Here is a 24,926-nt window from a genome sequence, read left to right on the forward strand (position 1 = left end):
GCAGGAGAACATAGTGTCAGTGCCTGGAGGGAAGGAAATTGCATTGTATGTTCTGCTGTGTGTAATTTATGCACAGACTCTTTGCCAATGTTGATGTAAAATTTCTATGCTGAAAAAGATGTTGCTGTATTGACAGAGGTTTTTCAGTGTTCTTGTTTAAGGTGACTTACTACACAGGATGTCTGATGGATTTTAAAAACATGTCTGAGTTGTCTTAGCGTATTTACAAACGACTCTTGGTAAACCTTCCCCTTCACCTTTTTGCATTGCATGCACGGAACTGAGCAACAAGAACCTGAACCTTGTTTGTAGTTAATAGTGGAAGAAAACCCCTCAGGCAAAACCTAATGAACCAAGAGCAATTCTGAGCTTTCCCCCGAAGTATCTGGAGAGGCTGTGTCTTTCCGAGGGCTGCCTGGACACATGGGTGACCTTGTTGCTTTACATCACGAAAATTTCCCATTGCTGGCACGGCATGTGCGCGGAGCCGCTGTTGTGCAGGTGCGAGGCTGGAGCCTCTCCCTGACGCGTGCGGTTTGCACCTGGTGGGAAATGTCTCTGCTCGGAAGGTATCCAGGGCGAGAAGGTGTGCAGGGGCAAGATTTAGCTCTGCCTTTTATTTTGACAAAGCTGTTGTGATTTGCAGAGTGAGGTTAAGGTTCTCCTCCTCGCTTCTCCTTTTATCTGTGATATTTCCTCACCTCGCCTCGCCCCGTCAGCACGGACCGGGGAGGTTCTGGGGAGCGGGCGGTGCCGCAGAGCCCCCCTGCCAGCGGGCAGCGCGGGGCCGCGGAGCCCCCGGCCCGGGGTGCAGGGCAGGGACCCCGAGCCCAGGGGCTGCCGCCTCCTCGGGACGTGGCACTGCCGGCTCTCACCCAGCCCTCTGCTGGCCCTGGTGTCAGGGCGGTTTTAAGCCCCAGTAAGACCAGAGTCCTGCCTTCGCTGCACGGTGCTGCCCTGGAGCTTTGTTCCTGTGCTCTGCTTTCACAGTCTGCAGCTCCCATCTGCTCTCTTCAGCTTGAGTCACGTCATCTCAGCAGCAAGTCACGCTCAAGAGCAGTAATTTCTCTTGGGTACAGGGGTGGGGGTTCAAAGGAGTGTGTAGTAAGTGGTAGCGTGTCCTTGGGATACCCTGTCCTCACAGAAGAGCTGTTTTCATGGGCGCTTCTGCTGAGTTGTAGAATCAGGAGTGTCTGGGATGTGGTGGGTGGTTTTTGGGAGATAGTCCATCCAGACTGGCCGGGGGGCTTGACCTGAGTTTTGTTTTCTTGCTAAAGCCACAGCGATGGAAGCGGGTGAAGTGGGGCTCTGCATCATGTCTGCAGCGCGCTCACAGAGCTGGTTTGTCCTGCAGTGTTTACAAATGCTGCGTATCTCTTCATCGAGGCACCGTGGGGTCCTCACTGTTGCCAGGCGTGCCTCGGCTGTCCCTAGAGCCAACCACCAGTGCACTGGTGCCAACTTCAAAAGCCTGGAAACCTGTGTTTCCTTCTGCCTGCTCTTGGTCTCCAGTGAACACCATCAACCCGAATTTAGAGGCCTTCCCACGAGCTGCAGGGATGATGCAGCCATGTGTATCAAATCTTCCACTTTCTTCATATTTATGTCTCAAATGTTTCCTTGGAGAAGAGCTGGGGAATTTGTTTCCTCGGGAAATCTCAAGATAGATTGATAAGAATTTTCTTGAAGGTTTTCCAGTGAAGTTCCTGCTTGTTATTCAGTTTCTCAGCACGAGGTTACAGAATGACTTGCCTGCAGCCACACAGTGGGTCAGTGGAGCAGACGAGAGTTCACAGCTGCTTCGGGGGAGGTTGGGGTGTGCATCAGGACTGTCTGATGGCATCGCTAAAGACATGAAAGCCAGCTGGCAAATGGAGGCCTTTGGCGTTGATGTGTTTCACCTAGCCACCTTGGAACTGAGTTTTGTGTCAGGGATCTTCCAGCAGAAATCATTCTGGCTTGGAGCTTGGCAGCAGCATTACTGTAGCCACCAGGACCTTGGCACGAGCAGTTGTATTTTTAAGGTCTTTGTTTATGGTGAAAGGGAAATGAGCCAGCATTCCAGTGTAAAATATAAAGATTTCATAAACCCACATTTCCTGAGTTCTGTGCCCCAGGTAGACTGACTGATGTGTGATGACCACCTCAGAAAAGTTATGCGTTCCTTTCTGATTTGCATCAGTTTGCTGATGACTTCTTTTCCCAAACTTTTATCTAAAAAAGGGCAAGAAGTTTTCTCTGTTCAAAACCTAAATCTTCTGCTCTAACTTGGGAGCCCACTGCTGGACATGTTCCCCAGTCTTTCTGAGTGACAAACATCTCCTGTCCCCATCAAGCTGCAAAAGCCTGCAGAAGAACAACTGAAAAATGAGACATCTAAATTTCTGCAAATCTGTGAATGAGATGTCTTCTATAATCGTAGCAGCCAGGCTTGCAACAGCCTGTGGAATCCTTTTGAAATAGAGTAGGAAATGCTAGGAGGCAGTGAGCTCCCTGGTGTCCTGGATGTTGTACCGGAGCTTGCTCTCCAGGTGAGAAGCCCAGCTCTTAGTCCCTGTGCTGTAGTTTCCACTGCTGCACACTAGCTTTGTGCTTGCAGTAACAGTTGCCTCTGTTCCTGAGGTTGCAGAAAAAGTAGACAAGGGTATTGCAAATACTACCTGTGAGTGTAGTGTCTCATGGCACCCTGCTTAGGGAAAGCTGCAGGTTTGTTTCTCATCCTGGAGCTGCTCTTTGCAGTCTGAAAGCTCTCATGGAAGAATAATCCTCAGCAATCCTGAAAAACTGTCCTGAGCATTTTCAAATGGTGCCTTTAATTAGAGGAGACATCTCTGAGTTTGCGATGCTGTCGCACTAGTGACATCATCTGCATGTCTGCCGTAGCACACACCTGCCAAGCTGTCAGGAGAGACTCTTGGCTCTGCACTTTGGCATTTGATGTGGCTGGACACACAAGTCCTTGCAAGAGTCAAGGTTAGGGCAGCATCAGCTGTTTGTCTTCCTGTAAGAGAGCTCCTGCACTCTTTCACCAGGACTTGGCTGTCGGGAGCATGAGGTGTTTCGGCAGCTGCCCCGGCGGTACCCGGCAGACAGCGAGTTCCTCCCGCCCGGCTACAGGGTGCAGAGGAGCGGGGCTAAAGGAGCCTGTGAGGATCTGCCTGTCCATCCTCATGCCCTCACGTGTGGTATTCTGACAGCTGTGGTCTACAATTTAGGCTCAAAGGCTTCTGAGGATGGAGACCTCACAGATCTGCAGCCCGAGACAATGACACAATGATTGCCAGTTCAAACTGTCATTTAGTCTAAAAAGTTTTTCTTAATCTCTCACCTAATGCAATTTAAGACCATCAATATTTGTGCTTTCTCTCACTGGCACGGGGAAAGGATCATATTCTTGCTGTTTGCAGGAGCTGTGGTTTTATTTGTCTGAAGAGATGATTCCTTCAGTTGTTCTTTCTTCAAGCTCAATCATTTGAACTCCTTCACTCCCCCCTTAGGGGTCATGTTTCCAGACCTCAGTTCATTCACACCGCTCACCTCTGGGATTTATCCAGCTGTTCCACTCGTCCTTTGAAGTGCGGTTCCCCGAACTGGACACCATGCTTCAGCTGGGGATCAAGCATGTGGATGACTTCACTGCTTTGCAGGCAGCGTGCACCTGATACAACATTTTCCCTTTCCACGCAGTGGTGTCAGTGCCTGGCACTCGCATGGGCCCACAGCAGCACCAGCCCCACCTCCCTGAGCTCCCACCCAGCAGCTGTTAGGCAGAGCTGCAGTGATTCCTGCCTGCGTAGACCTGGCACTCATCTCCATTGATTTTCACCTTATCTTCCCAGCTCATTTCTCCAGTTTATGAGGTTTTAAATCCTGTCCTCCAATAATCTTGCAGTTCCACCTCGATGTGTCATTTGCAAGTGTAACTAACATTCTCTATTCTACCACCTGCACTGTGAATATTCCCCAGCACAAAAAGAGCAAGCCTTTCAAAAGCTCTAGGTACATCCTTCCATTTTGACAATGAATCATTGATAAATACTCATGTGATGGGGCTCTTCAGCAAGTTGTACCTTATCTAATAGCAGTTTTACCTGGATCACATTTCTTAGCTTGCTTGCAAGAAGACTATGTGAGACAGCATCAGGAACTTTTACATAAAGTCAAGACATGTGACACCTGCTGTGTCTCTTCTATCTACCTTTTACCATTTTGTGGAAGGAACTTAAACAGATTAGAGAAGATTTGTTCTAGACAAATCCACATTGGTTGCTACCCATCTCCTTGTTATCTTTCAGGTGCTTACAAATTGTTTAATTACTGATTTTCCAGAAACAGGAGCTAAGCTGACTGACCTATAATTCTCTGACTTCTTTTTCCTCTACCCCCTTTTTATAGGCAGACACCTATTTGTCAGTCTTCCAGTAGTTCATGAGGTCTTAAATGCTCTCAAATGCTCTTAAATCAATTCTTCACATACCCTACACTGGGATTCCTTAGACCCAGATAGGTTGAACATTCCTGACTTTTAACTGCCTGCCTTACCTGCCTGAGTCTGAAATCCTGCCCCTTCGCCCTTGGTATTAACTATGACTGACAGCCATCTTTTGTGCTGTTAACCTTTTAGATGAGACTGGAGCAAGATGCTTCAAAAGACTGGTCTTAGTGTCATATCTCAATAACTGTACTGTTCTGTGGAGGAGCAAGCCAACTCTCAGTCTTTCCAGCAAATGCATATGTGCCACTTTTGGTTTCCCTTGTTGGTTGTACCTCATGTTGTGTTTTCCTATATTTTCCGTCTACTTGCTCCTGCTTTCATATTTGTCTGATTGTTTCCTGTTTGTGTTTGGAGCCATCATAGAGCTGATGGTTTAGCTGAGTTCATTTCACACTACACTGCTAGCACCTCCTTTGCACAGTGTCTGAACAGCATTCTCCGGAGGAACTGGCCCCTGCTATGTTAATATTTCAGTCACACGAGGCATTATACCAAGTCTTCATTAAGCCCATTCAATTGTGTTATTTAGCATGAATTAAGAATTAGAATCGGAAAACCACAGAATACTAGAGTTTGGAAAGGACTTTGGGATGTCCGCAGTCCAACCTCCTACTCAAAGCAGGACTAACCTCAAGGTTAGATAAGGTGGCTCAGGGTCTTGTTCGTCTGAGTTTTCATTATAAAACTTCCCCAGAGGTCCCTGAGGTGGTGAGTCAAGTGTAGGAGAAGTGCTTGCTGGAGACCACAGCAGAGTCCCAGGAGCAGCACCTCCCTGTCAGCCAGTTACTGCCCTGACTTGCTGTGTTTCTCTTTGTACACAGCCTGTCTTTCATCTTCCTTCTCTGGGCTTCCCTCGCTCACATGAGAGTGCACACGCATGTCAATGAAGAGTGGCGCCGTTTTACACTTCTGCTTCCCCTTCCTCAGCATCCAGGGTTTTGTAAACCCAACTGATGCTTATAGGAGCTGCAGAGATCCCCCACTTCTGAAATCCAGACACTGCCTGTCACTTCAGAGTGTGCCCAGTAACCCGTGTTCCATGTGGCATCACCTGATATGCTGGCTGGAGATGAGGGATGCTGCAGTAAGAGGAGATGAGTGGTGGGAGGAGCATGTCTACACCCTTCATAGCATGAGTCAGGATGCTGGAATGTCTGGCACAGAAGATTTACATATTCTGAGCTGCCTGCATGGAGATTTCTTGTTTCATCACAAAACCTTGATTTTTCCATCGAGGAGGGAATTCAGAGATCTGCCAGAGGGATTTTGTCTTGCTGGTATTCAGACGTTGCCTTATGATCCTTTTTCCACTCCTTTTCACACACGCAGTGTCTCCCCAGCAGTTCCCTTTCCAGCACTTCGCACTAAGCAGGGCTGTCTGATTATTCCTCGTGACAGGTGTAAAAGTGCCTGGATCCATGGCAGCCCTACTGCAGAAAATCTCCTGTGAAGAGTGAGCTTTCATTTCATGTAGTGAGCCAGATTTCTGTGGAAATCTGTACTGGACTGACTCGTGGTCAGGGCGGTGTGCCGAGGGGGGGCCGCCGGCCAGGCGGCACATGGCCGCCAGCAGCTGGGCTGCTCTTGCAGAGGTACCTGGGGATGGAGGTTTATCCCCAGTTTTTCACTATCTCTCAATTCAATTTACTGCAGACTCTTCTGACAATTTAATTACACAACATTTAATACTATGAATTGCTAATTTATGGGAGAGAGATCTACAAAGAGCTTTATAGGTAACAGCAGAATGAAATGCACTGTTTCTTCGTGCGCTCGCTTCCTCCCGCCCTCTCCTGTACACTCGGATTCATTCTGCTGAAGCTGGTTCCTGCTACCACTGCCCTCCACAAACCTGTGCAATGTTCCCGTGCATGTCCCAGCCCTTCCCGGGAAGGGAGGGATGTTTGCTGTCCCAACAGTGCTCACGCTTTTGTTGGCTCTTTCCCTCTCCCAAGCCTGTCCAGAAGAAGAGTGTTTTGGGCGCAGGGTTACTGGGGGGAGGAACGAGGGGCTTGGTGACAGGACGATGCCTGTCACACATCCCTGCGGGACAGGAGCCAGCCGCTGTACGAGCTATGCCGCGTCTCAGTGTGGTGTCACCTGAGTCTCTCAGACCTTTCTGGGCCTCGGTTTCTCCATCCGGGAGAGTAGTGCGGGGCTGTGCAGTCCCCCCGCTGGCTCCTGCACCTCGCCACCGGTGTCCGGGACACGGCTCCCGCCCGGGGCCCCCTGCGGCACATGCCACTCGCGGAGCCCCGGCGCCGTGCGGCCGCTGCCCGGCCCCGCGGCCCCTCCTTGGCCGGCGCCGGGACCGCTCAGCCAGTCCCAGATCCATCTGCTCTGCTCCAGACCCGGGACAGGCCACGGGTTCCACAGCAGGGCTCTGTTCTCATGACAGATACCCAAAGGCAGATTTTCTTTTAATTAAATATGAAAATCTATAATGCAATCAGCATGATGCCTCTTGGTATGTTTATTTTTATATCCTTATTTATTTGCTTTTGTTCTCAACATATGCTTTCATTATGAGGGAGATTTTTATACTGACCATCTGTGCATTATGGATGAATTTCAGATAGGACTGAAGGACTTGGGGAGCAGGACAGAAGTCAGTTGAGTTTTTTAATATCTGAGTGGAAATGGATGTCGTTTTACAGTTGTGGAATAAACACACCAACTAGTCTTTTTCTTAAAATAATATTGAAATTGCAAAATAGACATTTTTAAGCTATTGTCTTTAGGTTTCAGGATTACCAGGCTTTTGAGATTAGTGAAGTATTTCATAGCTCATACAGTTAATGTTTCTGTCTCTACAGTCAGAAAAAAATATTTAGCATTTCAATAAAATTCTGCCTACATTTTAATATTTTTCTCCTCAGCCAAAGGGCAAAAAGCATTTAATTTCCCCAGCACTGAAGGCGATGGCATTTATCCGTGTGTTTGTGTGACTGTAGTTCTGTACCCAGCCCAGTTTCAGGTCTTGGGGAATGGGTCAGATATCCCCTGTGGATGTCATGAAGACAAGAAGGGAGCCTGCCAAACCCTGGCTGGCACAGTACCCAGGGCTGTGCTTGCCTGCAAAGAAAAGGGCTGCTGCTCTCACCGGTTTTCGCTGCTCTCGCTGGTTGTTGCTGCCCTCCCTGTCCTCTTGGCACAGTTTGACATGATGAAACATCCTGCGTGTCCCCTCCCTTGCGGCCGGTGTGAGCCCCACAGCCCCCGCCTGTAACACACGGCCGTGGAAGACCTGGGCACCTCTGTGTCCCTGCACAGGCGGGAGGCACCGCTGGCCGCTCTCCCCCTCGCTGCGGAGGAGCAGTTCAGGGGCATCGTGGACCCCTGGCGCAGTGGAGCCACATGGCAAGTGTCCCGGGCACAGTGGGAGCCATGGCTTCCACGCGAGTCTAAGCTCTGCGGAGGGAGCTGCTTGGCAGGAGGCTCTTCCCACGTGTAGTGACTCCATCAAGCTTCCAATTCCGCTGTGTCTCACAGCTTTTACCCCTCCTTCCTCTTTGCCTTGTTATTTTTCCTTTTGACCACTTTTCTATGCTCTAAGGTCAAGGGTTTGCCCTATGGAAAGAAAAAGCTTAGTCGAAAATTAGGAGATTTAATCAAAGCTTCTCCAGACAGCATGAACAATCACCAAACACTGAACTGGACAAAATGAAAGGCCATTCAAATGGAAACAGGGGGTTGTGCAGATCTCCCTTAGCAAAGAACTTGACGCCGTGTGCCGCGCTCATTACTGCAGAGACTGTGGGTGAGGCCTGGGGGGGGCAGGCACCAGGGGGGCATGGGCACCATCATGTAGCATTTCTTGCCAAGTAACAGTGACAGGACCAGGGGAAAGGGCCTCAAATTGTGCTAGGGGAGGTTTAGATTGCATCTTAGGAAAAATTTCTTCACCAAAAGGCTCGTCAAGCACTGGAACAGTCTGTGCAGAGGAGGGGTGAGTCCCCATCCCTGGAGGTGTTTAAAAGACGTAGACATGGTGCTCAGGGACATGGTTTAGTGGTGGGCTTGGCAGTGTTGGGTTAACGGTTGGGCTCAATGATCTTAAGGGTCTTTTCCAACCTAAACGATTCTGTGATTCCCTCGGGCCCTAAGGCGATGCCATGGCTGTCAGCAATGCCTCTGGAGGCTGCAGGTGTGCAGGGAAAGCTCTCCTCTGCCCTGCACCCCGCTCTGAGGACATGCCCACATGCTGCAGGCCCTGGGCATGCCCGGAGCGTGTCGTTCTGCCCCCTCAGCAAGGCACGAGTGGTGCAGGCAGCTGCCCCCAGACACGGCTCTGTGCGGGGCGCTGGGACGGGCCGCAGCCGCCTGGGCTCAGCTCGGCACCGCCTGTGCGTGGAGACCCGGCAGAGCAGACCGAGCTCTGCACAACGTGTGGGCAGTGGTGCCCTGCACGGGTGGCATCGATTAGCGCGGGACATGCCTCTGCAGGGACGCAGGACTGGGGCTGCTTTTGGGCAGCGATCGGCCTCTTCAGTGCCGGCACCACCCCTCCCAGGGCAGGCAGTGCGCTCCTGCCTGCGCCCTCCTGCCTTCGCCCTCCTGCCTGCGCCCTCCTGCCTTCGCCCTCCTGCCTGCGCCCTCCTGCCCGCGCCCTCCTGCCTTCGCCCTCCTGCCTGCGCCCTCCTGCCTGCGCCCTCCTGCCTTCGCCCTCCTGCCTGCGCCCTCCCGCCTTCGCCCTCCCGCCTGCGCTCTCCTGCCTTGTGCTCTCCTGCCTGCGCCCTCCTGCCTTCGCCCTCCTGCCTGCGCCCTCCTGCCCGCGCCCTCCTGCCTTCGCCCTCCTGCCTGCGCCCTCCCGCCTTCGCCCTCCCGCCTGCGCTCTCCTGCCTTGTGCTCTCCTGCCTGCGCCCTCCTGCCTTCGCCCTCCTGCCTGCGCCCTCCTGCCTGCGCCCTCCTGCCTGCGCCCTCCTGCCTTCGCCCTCCTGCCTGCGCCCTCCTGCCTGCGCCCTCCCGCCTTCGTCCTCCTGCCTGCGCCCTCCTGCCTGCGCCCTCCCGCCTTCGCCCTCCCGCCTGCGCTCTCCTGCCTTGTGCTCTCCTGCCTGCGCCCTCCTGCCTTCGCCCTCCTGCCTGCGCCCTCCCGCCTTCGCCCTCCCGCCTGCGCTCTCCTGCCTTGCGCTCTCCTGCCTTCGCCCTCCTGCCTGCGCCCTCCTGCCTGCGCCCTCCTGCCTTCGCCCTCCTGCCTGCACACTCCTGCCTTCGCCCTCCTGCCTTCGCCCTCCTGCCTGCGCCCTCCTGCCTGCGCCCTCCTGCCTGCACCCTCCTGCCTGCGCCCTCCTGCCTGCACACTCCTGCCTGTGCCCTCCTGCCTTCGCCCTCCTGCCTGCACACTCCTGCCTTCGCCCTCCTGCCTTCGCCCTCCTGCCTGCACACTCCTGCCTGTGCCCTCCTGCCTGCGCCCTCCTGCCTGCACGCTCCTGCCTGCATGCTGGTGCCAAAGAGGGTTGTGTGAGCTTTGTGCTCCCGCTGCTGCGTTCCTGTCCTGGTGCTGGTATTCTGCAGCTGAAGCTGAGTGAGGCAGAGACAATGTACTCGAGCATTCTGTCTGAGGGGAGTTTGGGGAGGGGGAGAGGGAAAAAGGCTGTTAGATCTATCGCTGGCAATTTAGATTCAGAGACATTTCATCTGCAGTTCCCTCAAGTGTTGAATTGAATAAAACCAGCAGCAGCAGTGGAAAAGGGGGTGGGGGAAGGGCTCTGAGCACTCTCGGCTAAACAAAAAGAGACAGGCGGCTCATAAAAAAAAAGAATTGCATCCTTGGGCTGAAAATACAGATTCACAAGGAAGGGAGGAGGACGCGTGGCAGAGCCCACCCGGCGGGCAGGGAGGGCCCTGGGCAGGCGCTGCCCAAGGCTCCCAGTGCTCCTGCTGCCTGAGCAGATCACAGGGTTTACTTCTAGGTTTCATGATTTTCTGTGGGTTTTTTGAAGTTCCAGTTGTAGAATCAAGCAGGAAGAACAGAGTCCTAGGCTTTGTTTGCAGTTTAAAAAAAATTCTACTTCACTTTCCAGTGCTTCAGGAGAAAAGTGCAAAAGTAAAACCCTCAAGGGTCAAAAATTCAGAAGAAAAAGTAACTTAGCACTTAGAGTTTTGTAAACACTTGTTCTTCGGGGTCCTGACTCGTGGTTCCCAGATGCAGTCATGGGATGGCAGAAATCTCCTCATCATTACGTATTTCTGTTCATCTGCCTTTGAGAGGGAACTGCTGCTGGTTCTTGTTCTGGCCATGCATTGCAGCAGTTGTTTTTCTCCAGGTCTGTCATTCATTGCACCGGCGTCAGGTGAGGACAGCTTCCAGAGAGCCACTCAGCCCGGCCGAGCCTGAAAGGAGGCCAGCAGCCACTGGAGAGAATTAGATTACAGCGGAAAATAAATTCTTGGGGTCCCTGTTGCCCTGTGTGAGTGTGGTGCCACCACTTCCACAGAGGTGCTTCCAGTGGCTTATTAGTTTCCAGAGAAGCATGGGGTGCCCCAAGGCTGCCTGTGACCTCCCCTCAGGACACCCCTCGGGCACTGATGCTGCTTTGCTGCAGCACCGCTCCCTGCCGCCATTTTCCAGGCACTTCCAGCCCACGGGGGCCAGGCCCTGCGCTCGGGCCTCTCCAGGGCAGCGGGTCCCGCTCCGAGACGTGGCCCTTGCACCCGCCGAGGCCTCTGCGGGAGGGAAGGGCCTCGGCAGAGGGGCTGCGTCTCACCTGTGCTCCTTCCAACCGGGTCTCCTCCTCTCCTGCAGAAAAGACAGTTGCTTTCCATCCCACGCACGCAGCTTGTTCCCGGCAAGCAGCCTGCCAGGCTCCCCAGAGCTGCCGGCGCTCCTCTTGTCCTCCAGCGAGCGTCGTGCTGGCCGAGCAGAGAGCAAGGCTTCTCCTAAGGTGCTGTCTTACTGTTTGATCAGGTGCCGCAGCGATTCAATCCAGTATAGCTGGGCAGAAAACCTCCTCGTGGCCAGCACAGCACTTCTGGAAATGCTCACAGAGCAGCAGCACAGCTCTCAGCACCTATTCCAGTACGAGGCAGAGTTCTAACCTGTGTTTCCTGGTGTGGGCACGGATGTGGGCAAGATTTGTGTGCGATCACAGTCTAGAATGCCCTCACATGTGCATGACCTGTGAATGGTGACCGTGACTCAGGCCTTTGCTGGCCTTGCCTCGCCCATCTCAGGTGTAAGGCAGCTGATGGGGTGCTGGGTGTTTACCTGCACAATCTCTAGGCCTGCTTTGAGTCCCATTAGATACGAGTACAGTGTCAAGCACTGGTCTGCACCAGCATTTCTAGCAGTAGTGGGGGACTGCAGGCAGCCAGCTGGTGCATAATCCCAGAGCAGGCACCAGGTGCTCGGGCAGGACCTGTTCACACTGCTCAGGTCCCACACCCGCGGGCTTAGGCACGGGGTGCAGGGGCTGGCTGACACTCCTCGGAAGGTATTCCTTCCAAAAATGTGTTCCTGCCTTACGTGGAAACATAAATCTTTTGTCCGTCAACCCCCCATTTTCTTTATTGACCTCCTTGCCCCCTTATAACAACATCTTAGTGAGGGGTCTTATGTCTGACGTGTTGCACAGCTCTGCTTCAGGCCACGTGCGGATGTGCAAGCAGAGAGCACGTGCATGTGGCCAGGACGCTGCGTTGGCCAGTACCCCGTGTCAGCCAGCACGCCGCGTTGGCCAGCACATCCCAGCACAGCGTGCCCGCACAGGGGGGCTAGGCGCCAGCACAGGACCAGCATGTGAGCAGATGCTGGTGGCCAGCCTCGGGGAGAAACGGGAGCGGGAAGGCAGGCGGGATGGCGTAGGTGGGGGCACTGGCTTGCTGAGAAGCCATTTGAATGACCTGCAGGTGAAGTCGTACCCCCCAGCTGGTCTGCCCAGCACCACCAGCAGCGCAGCTGGACAGCTCGGGCTGGCTCCTGAAACTGTGCCGGTGGGAGCTGGTGAGCGCCATGCTTATGTTGCGATGTCCCCCGCCTTTGCTGTGCTCATGCAGAAGTGCATGTGAAATACAAAGGCAAGAACAGGGCGGGGAGTCGGGACTTCTCAGGGCAGGCACCGATACCTTTCTTTGAAGTCATTTCAGCTGTAAAACAGGGGTCGCAATTCTCACCTACATCACAAGGATTTGGGAGCCTGATTAGCTACAGCTGGTAAAAGCCTGAATAAGTCTTACTGTGACTCCAGGACCAAAGAGGAGAGAACGAGAGAGGCTGTCTTATGGCCATGTATTATGCTGCCCTGATTTTCTCCCTGTGTTATTGATCCAGCGGCTTGCTAAGACACAGCCCTGCCTGCTGTAGTGGTTTAATTCATTTTTAAGCATCATTATTTTTCATGTTGTGGTCTTCCCCTGCTTGGGGTGCTTCTCACTGCCCATCCCCAAAAACGTCCGCTCCTGTCTGTGTTTCATGGCGTGCGCTGCTCCCGTGTGTGTGTGGGTACACCAGGGAGATGGAGAGGCAGCTTCAGCTACACTAAGCAATTAAACTCCGGTAGCTCAGGGATGAGCAGGAGGCCGTGATTTTCTTTTCCTTTGCAGTAATTGCCTCTGCAATCAGCTTTGATCACCCGAGAGCAGAGGAGATGAGTGCTGCAAGTTGACATCAGTGGTTTTAATATATCCATTTACATATACAGGAGCAGTGCAGCATACAGCTTTCCATAGCGCCTCTGACCTGAAACCATCGCCGCTCCATAGACACCTCATTTAATTTAATACTTCACCGCCACTGCGGAAGCCACAGGATGGGGATGGGAGGGGGGATAATCAAGCCCTCACTCTCTCGCTCTCCGTGAATGTCTGTAGAAATGACATGAAAGTAATTGCTTTTGAAAAGCAAAGCAGAAATGGCACAATTGATTCCACTTAAATGAGAGGAGAAGGGGTGGGGGTGGGGGATGTTCACCCTAAACATGCCACCTTCTTTCCTGCTGCAAGCAAATCGCTTCGTGGGTCTGTGTGGGGACAAGGCGGGCTTGTCTCCGAACGCTGAGCCCAGACAGGCAGCGCTGCTTTGAGCCGGAGACATCCTCCCAGTTCACCCCGACCCAAAGGTAGACGCTGCTCCACGAAGCTGTATGACATCCCCGTGGTCACAGGCGTTACTGTTGCTGGGGAGCTGGTAGGGAGCCTCACTGCATCGAGGATCCTGGACTTATTCTGCCTCCAAAACACACTCACCTGCCTTGCAGCTGGGGGAAGGAGTGTTTATCCTGCATGCAGAGGACACATCAGCTCCCCCCGTCTCTCACCCTTCCCAGGTTATCCCTGTGGATGAAGCTCTGTGAGCCCCAGGCTGCAGAAGCTATCCAGCCTGGTGCTGCCAGATGATGCCCGTCCGCTGCCCCACACACCCCTCCCTCCCATCTCCCTGCCAGCAGAGCGGGGGCCCGGCAACCCAAGGTGCAGCCCCTGCCAGGGGGCTCCACTGCCCCCTGTGCCACTGGTGGGTGCTGGGGCTGCAGGAAGGGAGAGTGCTGTGCTCCTGTCTGAGGGTGCTGTGTGCCTGTCAGCCCCCTGCGCCGGCCTGTGCCACTCCTACTGGTAGGCGGGTCCCTCTGGGGTTCGCTGTGTCCTGGGCCAACGCGCTGGCGGTGCCAGGGGGTCCTGGGCCCAGCTGTGCGGGGACGAGCCCTTGAGTGGATTTTATATTGCTGCCCCTTGGCTTCTCAGCAAGGGAGAACTCGCACTCCCTGGATGCTGCGCTGCTTCACCTCTTTGTTCTCCATCTCCTCTGCCTGGCATCAGCTGGTCTGTGCCCCTGACCCCAGCCGCGCCAAGGTCTGGCTTTGCCACTTTCTCTGCTGCCAGGAATTTCCCCGGCTCTTCATCCAGCCTCCACGGGCGGGCCCAGGGCTGCGAGAGGGAGGTGGCACCTCAGGCCCCAGCTCTGCTCCAGGCTGCTCAGAGCCCTGCTGAGAGGGAGGGGGAAGAAAGTGCCAGGCTGAACGCAGTGGGGCATGAAAAGTCCTTCGTGCCCTGGCGCTTGTTCTGTTCTCTGGCAAATACGGGAAGGAACCACCACACCAGAGTGCCGGGGATTCTTCCTGGCCTGGGAAGGCTCAGGAATACTTGTGCCGGGGCAAAGCTGGGGATCTGCAGAGCATCTCCGTACCTGGTCTGGCCCGTGCCGGCGGTGCGATGGGTGCAGGCGGTGCAATGGGTACGAGCGGTGCGATGGGCGCGGGCAGTGTGATGGGTACGAGCGGTGCGATGGGTACGGGCGGTGCGATGGGTGCAGGCAGTGCGATGGGTACGGGTGGTGCGATGGGCGCGGGCAGTGTGATGGGTACAAGCGGTGCGATAGGCGCGGGCAGTCGCTGCCAGCAGCGAGAGCAACCCAGCGGATAGCGGCCGCCTGCCCCACGCTGGGCACGTCCTGGGTTCCTCAGAGCCTGCAGTGCCGCTGCTGGAGCTGGCGCTCGGCACACGTGGGCCCTGCTGGGGATGTACAGGCGGGTGGGTGAGCACACGTGCACGCGCTCACATCCACTCAGAATTTAAACGTTTTCTTTTTTTTTCTTTTGGTGGGTGTTTTGGTGGACAGCGATAACCTTTCTCACTGCGGGTTTGAGTGTGTTCCGTGCATACAGAATACGGCTTGGAGGAAGGCAGGCCACTGTGCTCATAACAATGTCTCCAATACATCTTTAATGTAGACGTTAATGTCATTTTATGTTAATTACATGCAAATTGATTATTAATGTATTTATTGAATGTTGACAGCTGGGTGACAGTCTTCAGTAAATATGTTTTACTAATCAGTTAGCATTTAATTAATATCAAAATTCTCTCTAGGTTTAGTAAGACAGTTAGTGAACATTAATTAGGCCCCTTGGTTGCTGCTGTGTTGCAGGACGTCCGCAGTGATGCTGACAGGGCTCAGCCGTGGTCGGCAGCTCCGCGGGGCGCAGGGGGCTGGGGGCCCTGCCAGCCGGACAGACAGACACCTCCCGGGGAGGGAGTGGTCTCTGGAGATGTCCCTCCCGGGAGAACCCTGCGCAGGCAGCACAGCGCTGCCCGAGGGCAGCTGGTGGTGGGATGTGCCTCCCTGCCCCGCGCTGGGCCCAGCGGGTCCTTCAAGAGCAGAGAGCCATGTCAGTGCCCCGCAGCGGGGCTGCTTGTGGGGGTGAGGGGAGGGACAGGGCAGGGCAGCGGCGGGTCTGGGCAAGGGGTGTGGGCATGACCCCTGGGCAGTTCATGCCTGTGGGCCCTCAGGGCCTCTGCTCTTCCCATTTCTAGTAAGAGATGTATCACCTACCTGGGACCTATTGACAGGGGAGAAGAATACACTAGATCTCTTCTAGAAATCTGTTCTCTGTATGTTCTGCCTTGTCCCCACACCTCTGCGCAGCGGCACAGGCCCTGCTCTCATCCATCGAGATGTCTGCAGTGTCTGTGCCCTGCCCGTCTCCCCTTCAGTGTTACTAGGAAGCCCTGGAGAGCCCCTTTCCCCATGAAACGGGGCTGCCTCCAGCCGCTCCCAAGCCGTACCAGCAGCGTGCTGTTCCCACCCGCCGTGGTCACTTCACTGCATGTAAGGCCTGTGCTCATGGCGAGGCATCGCACAGCCCCTGGCCAGCTGCTGACCAGCATTTCCTCTTGCCTCCCTGTCACGAGGAGGGCAGGAGCCATGCAGAGCCTCTGCCCTTGCCCCACACCTTCGCACCCACTGGCTGTGGCTCCTCTCCCGGTCAGAGGTCAGAGGAAGGCGAGCAGCGTCCCTCAGCTGCTGGTCACAAAGGCACGGTGGGGGGCGGGGGGGGGGCAGTGGCTGGGGCTCCTGCACAGCACTGTTAGCTCCAGCAGATCGATACCTCAGTCTTGTCATGCTAATTGCTCCGTGGTTGACATTCATGATCCTTTCCTGCTCCCTCCCTCTGAAAACTCCTTGCAGCTGGGACACCAAGAAGTGAGAGCTCTGGGCCCTCAAAGCCCACTCCTGCTCAGGCAGGACGAGGGGGTGAAACACAAGCTGCAGGGCAGGGAGCTCCCCTTCCCCGTCACGCTGGGGGCGGCAGGCGCAGGGGAAATGCCAGAAGGGGTCCCAGCACACAGCCGAATCAGGGCTGGTTATTTAGTTATTAGTTACAATAACTTTGGGTTTGCTCAGCTGCTCTTTGCTTCCCTCACCCAGCCTGTCTGTCACCCCCTTGGTGAGCAGAGGAGGCAGGTACCCCAGCGCGGCAGAGTCTCTGCCTTCCCCGAGTTGGACGGATCGCTGCTGCTGCGGGCGCACGTCAGCTCACACCTACCATATTGGCTTCCTGTCCCCAGAACATCAGGTTTTTGCAGCTAATGTGTGCGGGGGGGTGTCTCCTCCCAACAATCCCCACCCCCAGCAGCATCAGGCCTGTGCTGTTCAGGGTTTTGTTAAGCCGTTTAGTATTAATTGATTTTTTTTTCCATTTTTTCTTTCTTTCCCTGGGCGGGTCAATAGCTGGATGCTCAAGAGCAGAGGATCTATCAACTGCAGACCAAGCAGAGGGAGAGGCAGGCAGAACTGGAGCAGAAATGCAGGCGGATCCAGCAGCTCAGCCAGGACCTGGGGGCCAGCTGCCAGCTGCAGGAGAAAGCTCAGAAGCAGGTAGGAGGAGATGCCCGCTCTAGCTTGGCAGCCCAGGCTGGGAAGGGAGCATTATTTAATGCATTCACACCAGTAGTGATTATCTACTGTTCTCGTTTACATGGCAGCATAAGGAAGGGCTAAAGATGCAAAAGTGGAGTCTGTCAACTCCCAGTGAGGAGGGGAAGGTCCAGGGATCCGGGGAGACAGCTACGGCTCCGCTGGCTGTAAATGGGTGCTGGGTTTGCTCTCGCGGCAAGGGTGTGGCTGCTCTAGGGCACAGATGGGCTGGGCGTTGCTCCCGCTGCTGACCTGCTCCCAGAGAAGGGGCCAGGGCGGCCGGAGGGACGGTGCCTCCCGGGACAGCGCTGCCTGGGCTGGTGGGAACGGTGACGTGTGGCGAGCCGGGAGAGGAGGCTCGTTCTGATCTGTTCTGCTGTGCTGCTGTGGAGGAAATCCTGGGTTTGCTCCGGAACACGCAGACAATGAGGGCGGGAGTGCCCCCGTGGCCCTGCGGAGCTGCGGGGAGGCCTGCTGGGCAGCGTTCTTCCTCTCCTCTCTGCGCCGGCCGCCTGCCCCTGCCCCGCCACAGCTCCTCCGGCCCCTCTGTCTCAGAAGCTGCTGGGGGCCAGACCCTTTGCTCAGACCGTGTATTACTTTTGCTCCTGAATCCGGCTTGGGAGAGCATCCTGGCCCCCGTCCCCACTGCTGGCCGCGTGGGCACCCTCAGTCGTGAGCGGATTTTGGCCAGGAGCTGTCATTCAGGTCCAGAGGGCAAAGAGAGGCAAGAGCTGATCCCGAGAAGCTGTGCAGCTGCTGCTGCTGCACAACTGCAGGACTTGCTTAACTGCGTCTGTCCTCCGTGGTACCCACCTCTAATCTCTTTCAGCACCCCATAAGCCAGAAAAATTATGTCTATTTTAACAACTTGGTAGGTAAATATTCTCAGTGTTCTGGAAGACTAAACCAGGTTCTCTCGATACTGGAGATGGGGTACCAGCGTGCCGGACAGCAGGGTGAGCCCAGCACAGCTCGTTTGTCTGAGCAGCAGCTCAGAGGGCAGCATTTCAAAATTGGGATGGGGGGCTAGCTATCCCCTTATTATTCAAAGTGGAAACATATTGCTTCGCTTAATTTGGTGATTATGAATATGAACAATATCTGTAGTGCATCATATATGAATATGATTCATGTGATACGAAGGAAAATGAGATACTGCTCCGTTCACTGCCAAGTCCCCCATTGTTCTCTGTGTGTGGAGACAGCACAGTGCGGGGCTGAGCCGCCCGCGCTGCGGTTGCTCAGTGGCGAAGGCCGGTCCGGGAAGTTTGTGGGTTATGTGTGCGTGGAGGGGGAGGACAAACGACCCGCGAGCGTGTCGGCCGTGCCTGTGCTCTGTTCTGCATACCTGCGGCGGGACCGTGTGCTGACTTGTGCAAGGACAGCACAGCAGGGCGGGAACCGCGAGTCTGCTCCTTCGCACAGTTACTGTCTCGCTCCCATCCTCACCCTCCACTGATACTGAGTTTATCTGAGCCGAGCTCCTTGGGTTTGGTGGGAAAGTGGCAGATAACACAGCGCAGCTCTAAGCTTTCTCCTACAAAAAAGTACTGACCATCAAGCCCTGTTACATAAAAATATAACAGTATCCTGGGTCAGAGCAGTGTTGTACCTAGCTCTGTGTCTGGCAGCAGCTTACGCCCGTGCCTGGGAAAGAGCCCTCTCCCCCTGGGGACAACAGGGGATGCTTGTGCTGTTGCCCCAAGGTGCTCGCCCACCTTCTGTGGGGAAGGGGCTTCCCAAGCCCAGGCGGGAGTTCTTGTGTTTAAGAGCCCTTGAGGAATTTTCATCCATAACTTGTCAAACTGTTTTTGTAACTCAGATATTATCTGTCTTCTGCAGTGTCTTGTAGCAGCAAGTTCCACTGCTTAACCATGTGTGGGATGCAGAGCCGCCTCCTTTTGTTTATTTTGAACCTGTCCCCTGACAGTTCCTATTGTTTCATTGGAGGAGCCCATGAACAGTCATTCCTTAGTCACCTTCCCTGTGACGCTTCTGGATTTAGAGACCATTGTCGTGTTTCCTTTCCATCATCCTTCTTCCAGACAGAAGGGCCCCAACCTTTTTTTAGTTTTTTTGAGCCAGGCACGGTTGCTGACAGACCTCCTGGTCTGGGGGCTTTGGGCTCCCACGGCTGGCAGTCCCAGGACGCCTGTAGCAGGCTGCACACACCAGAAGCCCTCTGCAAGGAGTGTCAGGTGTAATTTAGCACTGGGAGCATGAGTTATGGTCCTGCCCTTTAAGGAAGGGCTAGCAGCATGGCCCTGCCTGTCAGCCGAGTCCCCCACCCGATTGTGAGCTCTCCTGGCGAATGAATCAGAATTTGGCATATCATTGTTTAATACAGCACCCATGATAATGTCTTTCTGAAATGAAACCGAGAAAGCTGTTAACCTCAGTTAGCCAGCTGTCCTCACCATGACCTGGATAAATCATCGTAGCAGGAACTCTGAAGAACACCGCGCTCGTTCCTTTGGAGAAGGGAGCTGGGAGGGGAGGACTGTGCTTCCCGCTCATGACAGGAGGGCTCCTCTGCACCAGGGCTGTGCAGGGAAAGGACCACTGTGTCCCCACGCCAGGGACCCTGCCGGCATCTCGGGCCGAGCGTCAGGTCCTGGAGCCCCGCAAAGGCACGTGGCCCGCCCGCGAGCTGCCGGCGGAGCCGTGGCAGGAGGCTGCAGGGGCAGAAAGGCAATGTCATGTGTTGGGGTGAGGAGAGGGTGGATTTCCACAGTGACCCCAGGGACTGGCTCCTTCTGCCACTCGGCCAGGCACATCTCACCATCCGGCCCCTCTCATGACCACACGGTCTCCACGGTCAGTCCCTTCAGCTGGAGGCTGGACCTCCTCCAGGGCCGTTTCCTCCACCACACCTGAAGGCAGTTAGCCTTGAGCTGCCCACCTCTGTGGTGGGAAAGGAAATAAAGAGGACAATTTGGTGGCTACCACAACAAGATCTAGATCTACCGGAGCAGGGTGTTTCTCTCCACAAAGCTCTTTTGACTCTGGAAGCTGTTATCTTGATAAAGGCCTCATTACTTTATCTGGTCTCACAGGGTGCTCATAGCTGCTGTCTTTTGGTGTGGCAGTGAGTTCCACCAGACAGGTTTTCTTTTGTGGTCTCTAATCTGGCTGTTTTGTTGGGGTGTTTTTCTCCTGCATGACTGAGGAAAATCACACCACTAGTTGTATGTAAGGAACTCATGGAAAGAGGAACAAAGCCATCTGTACTGCGTGTCCATGAAGGCACCACAAGAACCAGTGGGCACAGCCTGCTTCAAGAAAGATTCAGGTTAGAAACAGTTTTCTAACGGGGAGGAGAACAAAGCACGTGAACAGACTGCCACAGGGGCCTGAGGATTCTGCATCACAGATCTTTAAGGACCAAAACCAAAAGACAGGGCACTTGTAGGTTCCCCTGTCTTAGAATGGGAAGGTGGAATTTCATCAGCCTCCCAAGGTTCATGCCAGCCTTGCTCATTTCCTAAATCTCTACTTGCTCATACCATGAATCCCAGGTCTGCCTTCTTCAGAGCCCCACCACGGTCTCCTCTAGTGCTCGCCTGGTGTCAGCGTGCCACTTCCCAGGCTGATTATCCTTTCTAGTGACTGCACTTGAGTCTTGGATCTGTGCTCACATCCTGCTGTGGTTCACCTGATCTCCGCAAGGCTCAGTCCCAGCTTTGTGCCCCAGGTGGGGCTGCGTCCCCAGCGGCGCTGGCTGCAGCCCCGTGCTGGGCAGCAGCGTGGCTCTGTGGGAGCGTTCTTCCACCTCACTGCCCCGCTCCTGCCACGTCCTCACAGGAGGGACTTGCCGGGGACTGCACACTAGCATCTGCCCATGTAAATTCATCCTCATGTGTCTTCCTCATTAGTGACATTCCTTCATCTCTCTTCTCGGGAAGAGGGTTCTCTGTTCCCCTTCCAGCCCTCGGGAAGGACAAGTGGACCTGCCCCACCCCTCACACTGGAGCGAGCCTGGACACCCTGGGCTGACGCCCTGGTGCTCCCTCACATCTTTCAGAGGAGCCTGGAGGCGCCCAGGATGCTGCTGGGTAGAGGCCAGCTCCACAGGGTGAGCAGAGGCCTCAGTGCAGCTGGTGGGGGCCCGGTGCCTGCGGCGAGGGGTAGCACCCGTGGCCGAGAGCCGCCGCGCTGCTCCCGCAGGAACACGCGTGCTCTGCCCTGCCTCACCCACAACAGTAGGTGCTTGTTTGCGGAGCTGCACCCCGGAACTGGCATGTGGAAAGAAAGATGGATTTTGCCCCTTTTACTACCTACTTATCTGGTCACAGGTTACCCAGTAGCCAGAACATGTGCTTTAACACATGCTGAAAAGAGCAAGCAGAGCCTGGAGGATGTCAGTGGGTGATGAAGGCTCCAGTACCACCATCTGTACGACATGTGCTGCTGTGCCTCAGGCTTTGGCCGAGCGCTGCACTTCCACCATTGGTGGTAAGCTTAAGAGTAGATGAGGCAGAGATGGTAGCGTAGATTTGCTATCAGAACTTTTGGATTCAATTTCCATTCTCAGCAGAATAGCTGTGTGTAGCTTCTTACGTGTGCTGCTTTGCAAACGACTTGTGCAGGACACGGCTCAGCCAGAGACCACCTGCAGAGCAAGGTCGGCCCGATGCCCTGGAGCCTGGCTGCACTGGCCCAGGTGGTGCGGAGGTCGGGCTCTGACTGATGGAGGGGTCTCACCCCTGCTCCCCAATAGCTGCAGAAGCTCTGCCTTTTGCCTACCTCCTGCTGTTGGAGCGTGGTCGTGGATCGGTGGCTGGAGGGGCAGCAGTGCTGGGGTAGCAGCGGTTGATCCATCTGCTTTCTCGGTGACCCACAGGGGTGCAGTTCTGAGCGAGAAGAGTGTTGCCTACCCACAGAGCCTCACAGCCATGTTAGTGCTAAGTGGCACCCACCCAGATTATTGGTCCTCAGTGGGAGGGTGGAACACCAGAGGCACATACCAGATACCCTAAACCGTCCAGCAGGACACGGAGCCGTCCACACAGACACCCCAGCACCGCCGGCAGACAGACACACAGCCACAACAGCCGGGGGAACTGCCAGCGCAGGTGAACGGTGGTATTTGTGTAGATGCTGGCGGGGAACCCCACCGGGCATCTGGGTCTGAGAGCCAGTTCTGCAACACAGACGTTAAAGATGGAATAAAGAAAATAATAGAGCATTGACTAAAATGGTCTGCAAGGCTGATTTCTCTTCATGCAGCCTCTGAAGACACAGTCTTTGGGGCTTGGAGAAATAGGCAGCCTCCAGGCTGTGAGGCTAATGCAGAGCCATGGCTGTTTGTATAGCTGCAGAGCCTTTAAGAGAGACTTGGGAAAACTAGCTTGGATTCCAATGAATATTTACAATTACACTGCTCCAAAGCTGAATCCAATCACAGCACTGCAGTATGCAGGCTTTGTGCATCAAAAGAAAATGAGAGGAAAGCAGGAAAGATGGAGCTGCCTTTGGAGAGACTTATAAACACAGATCTCTGCTTGTGGCAGAACTAAAATGCTTTATTTCTGATAGGAGCAATTTATTCTTCAGGCATTTTCCTTGATATTAGAAAGTGCCTGGCTGTTTTTTGAAGTGAGAGTCTTCAGTAGATGGTCTTTAATTCAGAATGAAAGAAAGGAGTGGAAAGTGTTGTAGTCCATAATTTTGATACTGTACTAACAAACTCCAGAAATAGGGGAGCATTTCCAGACGCGAGCAGGGGCTCTTTTCACTCACTGTGTTCTTGGTTGCCATGTGGGAGCAGGCTGGGCAGAGCTACTCTCGTTAAAACCATGCTTATGATATTTGGCTGATTACCGTGCTCTGCCACTGAGCAGGATGATCTAACAGAGAAAGGAAAGGGAAATTCTGGCTGAACATGCATTGCAGCTCAGTACTGACCTTTCTTTTGCAGTGGAAGGTGTACAAAAATAGTGGTGTAGGGGAATCACTGCATGATAAAAAAAGGAAGGATTTGTGACTGCTGGATTGCTGCAGAGCTGTGTGCAGCAGAATAGGAAGCGTGTGACAAAGCAGAGGCACTGCTTGAGGTGACAGCAGGGCCAGCACCAAGCAGCTCTGGCGGCCGGCACACACTGCCCGTGGAGCAGCTCTGCTGCACGGTGGAGATTGTCTGGGATTCTCTGGCTTGTGTTCCTTGTGCTGGCAGTCAGGAGAGCTGTAGGAAAGGGCTCGGCACCAGGCACCCACCTGGATGGTTTAGGAAGACCTACAGTGTGTCCCATCCGTTCCACACATCAGGAGCTGCTATGGACCTGCAGCACGGGGGGGGGCTGTGGAAGAACGGAGGTGTGAGAAGGAACACAAGCACAGGGCAGGCTGGGGACACTCTGGGTCACATAACCAGCAGTTATGCGTCTTACTCTGACCCTGCACGCACGGGACATCGGTTACCAGCGCTGCCAAAGCATGGCTGCAGCCCGGAATGCTGCCTGCTGCTCTGGCCCCCACTGCTCTTAATGAAGGACAAATCTATCCTTGCACTCCTCCACGCAGACATTCCCCAGCAACATGGCAGCAACGAGAGCAGATGCTCTGCGAGAAGTCAGGTTGGGATTTACACCGCAGGAGCATGCAGCCACTGTCACGGTGAGCACTCACCTGAACTGGGGCGGCTGCTGCCGCAGGGCTGCCTCCCCCATCGCCAGCACCGAGGGCAGCGTGTGGCTCTTCTAACGCTGTGCTAATCCCTTTGTGTGTTTTGAAGCTGATGCTGTTCCCTGGTGCTTTTCACCTCGTGCTGCACAGACCCCTTCTGCTGAATGGCAACCTCAGAGGATGCTGACGGTAAATCCCAGGAAGCTGGTCTCTGATCTGAGACCCGCTGGTGCAGGGACCACTGTCACGCACAGGTGTGGCACGGGCTGTTCCCTGCAGCTTGGCACACGCTGAAGTCGATAGCCCTCAGTGGGAACTTGCATTCATTATTTTAATGTCTAAGAGGCTTAAAATCGACTGTGAAGTTTTGGTGTCGCTACAAAATAAATGTTCTCAGTGTCTCCACTGGGAGCTTGCTCCAGAAGGAGACGGTGCAGTTTGGTGATTGATTCCTGGAACCTGGCTAGTGCGTCTGCACTGTGGCATTTGGAATCACGAAACACAGTCATTCATTTAATTCATTTGAAGTTGTCTTGCGGGAATGACAGCTGCCCGGCAACTTCCAGTGGAAGATGAGCAGTGTGATAGTACTGTGTGCAGAAGAAACAACAGGGTGGTTTTGCACCCATCAGAAAGCCACTGTGATCTATCTTGCTCTCCACAGCTTATTGTAGGCTCTTGTACCAGCTCCTGACAGATGCTGGTTGCTCCAGGTGACCAAAGGAGGAGTAGCACACTTGCACAAATCTGGTAAACCCACAGCCTGCTGGAAAGCTACAGATAGTTGCTAGTGTCAGAAGCAGGTTAAAGCTCAGGGCAGCAAATGCTGTTGGAGCAGGACTTGGCCTAACAGTCTGGAGGAGCCACCAGCCCAGGAGCTGGAGCGGCTGCCAGGGTCTCCTCTTGCCCATGCTGTGTGTATCTTCTTCGAGCTGGCTGGAATGTAAATGAGAGCTTCCTGAGCCCGGGGGGCTGGAGGGCAGACTCGGAGCAAGGAGCCACGGCTCATTTCTAAGCCCCGTGCTGGGCTCTCACCTGTCCACAGTGAGAACTGCATGGCACGACTCCCGCTGCCTGGGACAGCTCTGCCCCACTCCCTCGTCTGACCACGTAGCCCTGAGGAGGTCAGAAGCGTTGGTGCTGTGGAGGGGTACAGGAGAGTGGAGAAAGGGCTGGCAG

The 24,926-nt window shown here is 54.5% G+C and overlaps 1 protein-coding gene across 7 annotated transcripts in view; it reads left to right on the top strand.

The window, feature by feature from the left end:
- Window positions 1-24,926, top strand: part of PMFBP1 (polyamine modulated factor 1 binding protein 1) — a 130,072-nt gene that overhangs the window by 87,920 nt on the left and 17,226 nt on the right. For 6 of the 7 annotated variants that reach the window (XM_074913518.1, XM_074913519.1, XM_074913520.1 and 3 more), the window contains one exon: window positions 16,938-17,084. The exons of the other annotated variant lie outside the window; for it this stretch is intronic. The gene's annotated coding sequence lies outside the window, so the exon portion shown is untranslated. The remainder of the gene's footprint in view (window positions 1-16,937; window positions 17,085-24,926) is intronic. 7 annotated transcript variants of the gene reach the window in all.

The sequence above is a fragment of the Athene noctua genome, chromosome 9 (genome assembly GCF_965140245.1).
Source record: "Athene noctua chromosome 9, bAthNoc1.hap1.1, whole genome shotgun sequence".
NCBI classification, from domain to species: Eukaryota; Metazoa; Chordata; class Aves; order Strigiformes; family Strigidae; genus Athene; species Athene noctua.